This window comes from Rutidosis leptorrhynchoides, unplaced genomic scaffold (assembly GCF_046630445.1).
Source record: "Rutidosis leptorrhynchoides isolate AG116_Rl617_1_P2 unplaced genomic scaffold, CSIRO_AGI_Rlap_v1 contig487, whole genome shotgun sequence".
NCBI classification, from domain to species: Eukaryota; Viridiplantae; Streptophyta; class Magnoliopsida; order Asterales; family Asteraceae; genus Rutidosis; species Rutidosis leptorrhynchoides.
Genome location: NW_027266717.1, coordinates 36,173 through 42,172, shown reverse-complemented (window position 1 = coordinate 42,172; position 6,000 = coordinate 36,173).

Here is a 6,000-nt window from a genome sequence, read left to right as displayed (position 1 = left end):
TTATGCTAGTATTAAATTAATCTCTTTCATTTGGCTAAGTTGATTGAGAATATACGCGAGCCTCTCGACACAACATGAAATATTGCTCATTTATAAATGAGAAGTCACCGGTTCAAATCAAGTCACAAAAATAACATTTTTACAATTCAAGAAGAAACATAAATAGTGCTTAGATCAACTATCTCCTCAATAATGTCACACCCTAAATTTTGACTTATCACCATTTAGAATTTAATTTAGAAACATGCATACATTTAGTAGAGATGGGCATAATTAGATTTATAAATTTATTGTGATATGTTTTTAAATGTGGTATATAATTGTAGATATAAATAAATATAGGAGTTCATTAATAGAAATTTTTAAACCATGAGGGGTGTTTAAATAATAACATGGTTGTGTATGATTGTAATTAGGTAAAAGTCTCTTTCCTTATCACTGCTACATGAAATTAAAAAAAAAAATACAAAGCAGAAGAAAGAAATATCGAAGAAGGAGAGAGAGAAGGAGAATGAGAAGGAGAAAAAGAGGATAGATTAAGAGGAGATTATGGAGGGCTATTGAAGAGCGCGAATTTTGACGTAATCAGTTAAAATTATTTTTTTGTGGTTTGGAGATCATAAGTTCGAGTCAGGAAAACAAGCCTCTTTGCAAATGCAAGGGGAAGGCTGCGTATTACGACATCCTCCCCAATACCCCAAAACGCGAAGCCTTAACGTATCGGGATTTGTTTTTTTTTTTGTGGAGGGATATTGCGTTTTAAATATATATATATATATGTATTTACGTTGTTGTTCGGAAACAAAAAGAGTTTTCGAAAATCTTTAATCCATTTCAAATTTTTTTTAATAATATAATTTATTAATCTATCTTTATATTATTAGATTTTGTATTCGGTATTATTTTTTTTTTCTTGCAGTGCATAGATTAAACGATCCGAGAAAGTGCGTGAAGATTTTCGAATTTCTTTATTTGTTGTATAATTTTTTCATTCTTTCTCATATACATATTAGACCGTATTGGTAGGGTTTAAATTAATATTGTGCTATGATTGAACGAGAAACCTTTTTGGACTTTATCAGTACGTAATCAATAACTACATACCATCAATTATATATGTAGACGAGTGATATTGTGCCCTCCTGCACCGTCAAGATCTCTTCAGCGATACACCATCAAGGGCTTCTACCTGATAATTGGGTCGTTCAAGAAAAGCCACGTAGTAATGCCAATTATAAAGGCATCATTGACAGGGTACTTAATTTTCTTCTTGCAAAAAAGTATATATCATCATTAATGTTATTTTCAGTACTGTAACTAGCTAGAATGATCATCATTTTGACAGGAATACATCGATACAGAGACTGGATGTAAGTTCCGTTCATTTATAGCTGTTCAGAGACACCTTAGTGAAATGGGTGAAGGATCAACTAAATCTGCTGTGAGTCATATTATCATTATTTTTTCACTTGTCATATGATATGATATTTTAGAAGAAGACATGACTTGGATGTTTGCTGTGAATGAATCCAATTATCTTGTGTTCTAGCCATCAAGATGTTGATGAATATTATCGATCTCAGAAAAAACCAAAGATGTTAAAGGATGGATCTTGCAGTAGACCGGACAAAGTAAAGTGGGTTTTGAGCGGGACAGGCAGATGTCGTACGTGGAAAGTTTTCATAGGTGAATCTGAGGTCCCTGAATCTGTGAAGAGAAAGTGGTGGGAGACGTTTCAGTTGAAGATAAAACGTTAACTACTCTGTTGTTTAATCAAGGTATATAATGCGACTTTTTCTTGTCAAGTATTCCACTTGAAGCTTAACTCAAGTTTAAACTAGTTATATCTATATCAGGAATAAATTGATGACACCACCTGCGGTGACGGAGTTAAGAGAAAAATATTTGTGGGATCAAAATTAAATTAATATTATTGTTAAAAATGATTGGCAAAAATTTTCATGTATTTATAGATTGAATAATCTAACTTTTTATTAATATGATCAAAATACGGATATATTTAGTGAGTCTATGAAAAATTATTGATTTCTAAAAAAAATAGATATTTTGGATTTTTTTTTTCTTGAGTATGTATTGATTTCCTTGAAATTTTTACTCCAAATTAATAGTTTGTAATTGAAAAAATCTCCTCAATATGGATTTACTTGCAAGAAACAAATAATTGGAGGGTTAAATAATTTTTTCTAAATTTTAATGGGGTCAATTGACCCTAATTATAGGTGTGGCTCCACCACTGAGCACCTGTGTCCCTAACTAGGAAGAAACACAAGCACTATATGACTAAAATAGAGAAACACAACAACACAGCAAAATAGAACAAAGTAAAAACTACAAAATTAGAAAATTTATGACTAAAACCATTATAATCGAATTTGTGCAAAGTTTGAATCAAATACTGAGGCTTAGTGTTAGTATCTATTGTGTTTGGATTCTAAAAACTAATTTTGATAAGGTTTAGTTCTAAGGCTCACTCAAAATACCAATGCAACAATAATTTTAGACCTTTAAAATTGAGAAAAATAAACAAGTGGTGATTATTAACCTAAAAGCTCATGCAACGGAAGAGTACAGTTAAGGACCTTATATCTGATCTGAAACCATCCTAGACGTCATAAAGTTTGATTACAATATTCAAGAAATGAAATTACATGTAAGAAAATGAAAAAATACTTTTGGGACCATAAGGTATAAACTGCCAAAATGCTCAAAACGATTGAATTTTTTGCTTGCTCTTTACTCCATATATTTCATTCTAATCTTCAAATGAGACTGCAAAAAGCTGGAATGGAGACCTTTTCCACAACTGCAACTCAACTTGAATTTTATAGAAGAACAATCACAATAGGCCAATGGTTGACTTTTTGTACTTGACTTTTGATTCAGAGCTTCAAATTGCATAGAACCATTGCAAAAATTTCCACTATACTAAAACTGATCTTTCTTAATAAAAACTTATTCATTTCATCAACTTAAACGAAAATTTGAATCAAAAGTGCAGAAAATAAGCTAAACTAGATGCATTTGATACCATGATCATTTTTGAGCTCTTCCATCACAAAGTTTGCATACAAACATCTACACAAACACTAATGTGTGCTTTTTGAATCAAAATCCCACCCAAAAACAATTTGCAAGAAATCCTCAAATTACAACAGTCATGATGAACAATCGATAACTTGAGCAGACATTTTATTCTTTACTAAATAATCGATGAAATTGATTTAACCATTCGATTCGCACCATCTATTATAGTGAATCTTGAATCGATTGTTTTGATCAACTACAACGAAAGAACAACTTAACCCTAATTTATTTTGACGGAAACTAAAAACGGAAAGTCTAGAGCACTGTAGCAAGTCTAAAACAGGGGAGACCCTAACCTTCGAATTGGGCATTCTCATTCCAGGGAATTGTAGGTGAATTGGACAATGAGACGTTGTTGCCGACAGCTTCCTGAGTCGTCTGACATGTCGCCTGAGCTTTGACTATGCGTTGTCCGGCCTACCAAAAGTCGATTGCATTCTAGTGTTCACAAGTTTCAAAAAAACCGACAGAGTCCCCAACCTTTAGTGCAGAGACAACAAGATCCTTGTCTTCTTTCCAATGTGTCGTCCTCCATAGACACAATTGCAGATTCTTCTTCAATCTTCTCTGTATTGTTTCTAATCGACCCAGTCCTATTTCTTTTGAGTTCAGACAGTTTCAGCTCACTTAAAAGGATTTCTATAAAAGCTTTGATCCCTCCTTTCATAGTCTTTTCCATTGAATTCTTATTTTTCTTTAATTGCAAGCTTGCACTTTCTTCTTCTTTAGCACTTTCTTCTACTTCAAACAAGCCAATCCTTTAATGAAATCCTGTAATACAGGCTCTATTAAACAAACTCTTTCAACAAAAATTATATTAGATTTTGTTTATAGAATGCAGTTACTGATTACTTGTTTTATCAGACTAATGATGGGTCAACGCCATTTTCTCGATTAGCTGGCTGACGAAATGCTGTGAACTTCATTGGCACTTCTGGTGATATCGTATCACTTTGTAGAAAATCTGAAGTATGTTTCGATATTCCGACTGAGACCAAACTTTCCGAAATGACATTAGGATGTTATTTTGTGTGTATTACTTTTCCAGTCAATAAGGACGGAAATGCTTTATACAAAAGGTATTAACATTACTATTAGCTACTAAAACATGTAAAACTGGCCAGGTTTCGAAAATAAACAAGTTTATGAAATTCGAATGTCCAGGCCTAACGTGTATTTAGATACGGAGTTAGTAATTAGTTTACTCATAAAGTGATTGTATGTGGACAAGTAGTCAACAAATTAGTAATTAGTTTACTCATAAAATGATTGTATGTGGACAAGTAGTCAACATGACTGAACACAAACGATTATCATGACCCGACTTTAATACCTATTTGGTCAGAAACCCTCGCTACTAAGGTCTGCAATTATATATCCATGCCATAGAGATGTTTATAAATAGTTTACCTTTGTGATTCTTTTTCCTTGTGGGATATTATATTAATAAATGTGACTATTAAGAGCCCAGAAAATTAATTATTTTTTACAGGACCACAATTTATGTAATTAAACTATTAAATCATTTTGAAATTTTAGAAATAAATACCACATGATGCAAACTTGAAACCAATTGAAAATCTTGCATTAAGAATATTTACAATGTAGAGAGACATGACTTCGATTTTCATGGAAACCGAATAAAATGAAGGGACATAAACTGCTCTGTACTAAAGATAATGATTGGTCAAAATAAATAATGAAGAGCTTTAAGACTTTGTGGCACAATTAAGAGCATTCACATGTTTGTTTCCCACATTAAACCTAAAGTTTGTGTTGAATTTTTAATTTTGTAATTAAAGAATAAGAAAATGTTTTTGAAGAAAAAGAAAATGCAAAGTGCAAAAGGGAAACTGTTGAATTTTCCAGGGACTAGAGTGAAGAAAACAAAGAAGATGCTCATGTGCAATGAGATTAACGGATTGGATTGAAGGAGTGCTCTCTAAGTTTAACTTTTTCAAGATTTAATTAGAAATTGAAATAGAAAATATGTGATTGGTCAAAAAAAAAAGTGTGCGTGTAGAATTTTGGTTATAAAAACCTTTGTCTAGCTATTGTAATAGGTGTACCCGATTTCACTAATATAATTGAAGTTTTTTCTTTCTCTTGCAAAATGTAGATCTCTAAGCCTTTTCTTGCTATTTTATTTTATGTATTGAATAAGTTAGTATCAGTTAGTAGTGTAGTTTTTTTTTAATAAACACCTCTTCTCTTATGACATTCACGACAAAATCATCATCTCAAGTGTTGTTTTTTCAAAACCAGAAAGCTTTACTCTATTTTCATTAGGAATTGATCATATTCAAGTGCCCCTTCAAACAATGGAAGCTGTGTGAGATTGTGATGACCAAACTGAAGACAGAAAAAGAAGAAATATCAAGAGTCATGAGGTACAAGTAATTCTGTGAATGTGAGCATCAAGTGTTCGACTAAATGACTCTTGACAGTTTTGCCGATCCTGGTATATCAAAGAGCAGATTATGTGCATCTCAGGAGAAAGCTGGTTCTATTAAAGAAAACAAACAACTTCCAGGATGTTTCAAGTCACCATGAATGTCAAATAAGAAATTGGTATGTTCTAAACCATTGTAGCTAAACATGAAGCTTGCTGGAATTAGGATTTATTAGATTTGATGCTCGAATGTCTCTGCTGGTATATATGCTTGAATGTCTCTGCTGTCATTTGTCATGAAAAGTATTGTCCATGGATGCATTACGAAGAAAACATGTTAACTTGGACGTGAAGAAAGTCATGCATACAAAGTGTTCGATCAAATGCTTGTGAGAATCCAGAATTTTTTTTCTCGAAAATGGCTAGCTGGAGTACTAAGCTCGGAAATAGATGCAGGAAAAGTCCTTAAAGAAGCTTTCTTTTCGTGAACTGTGAGTGCCGCA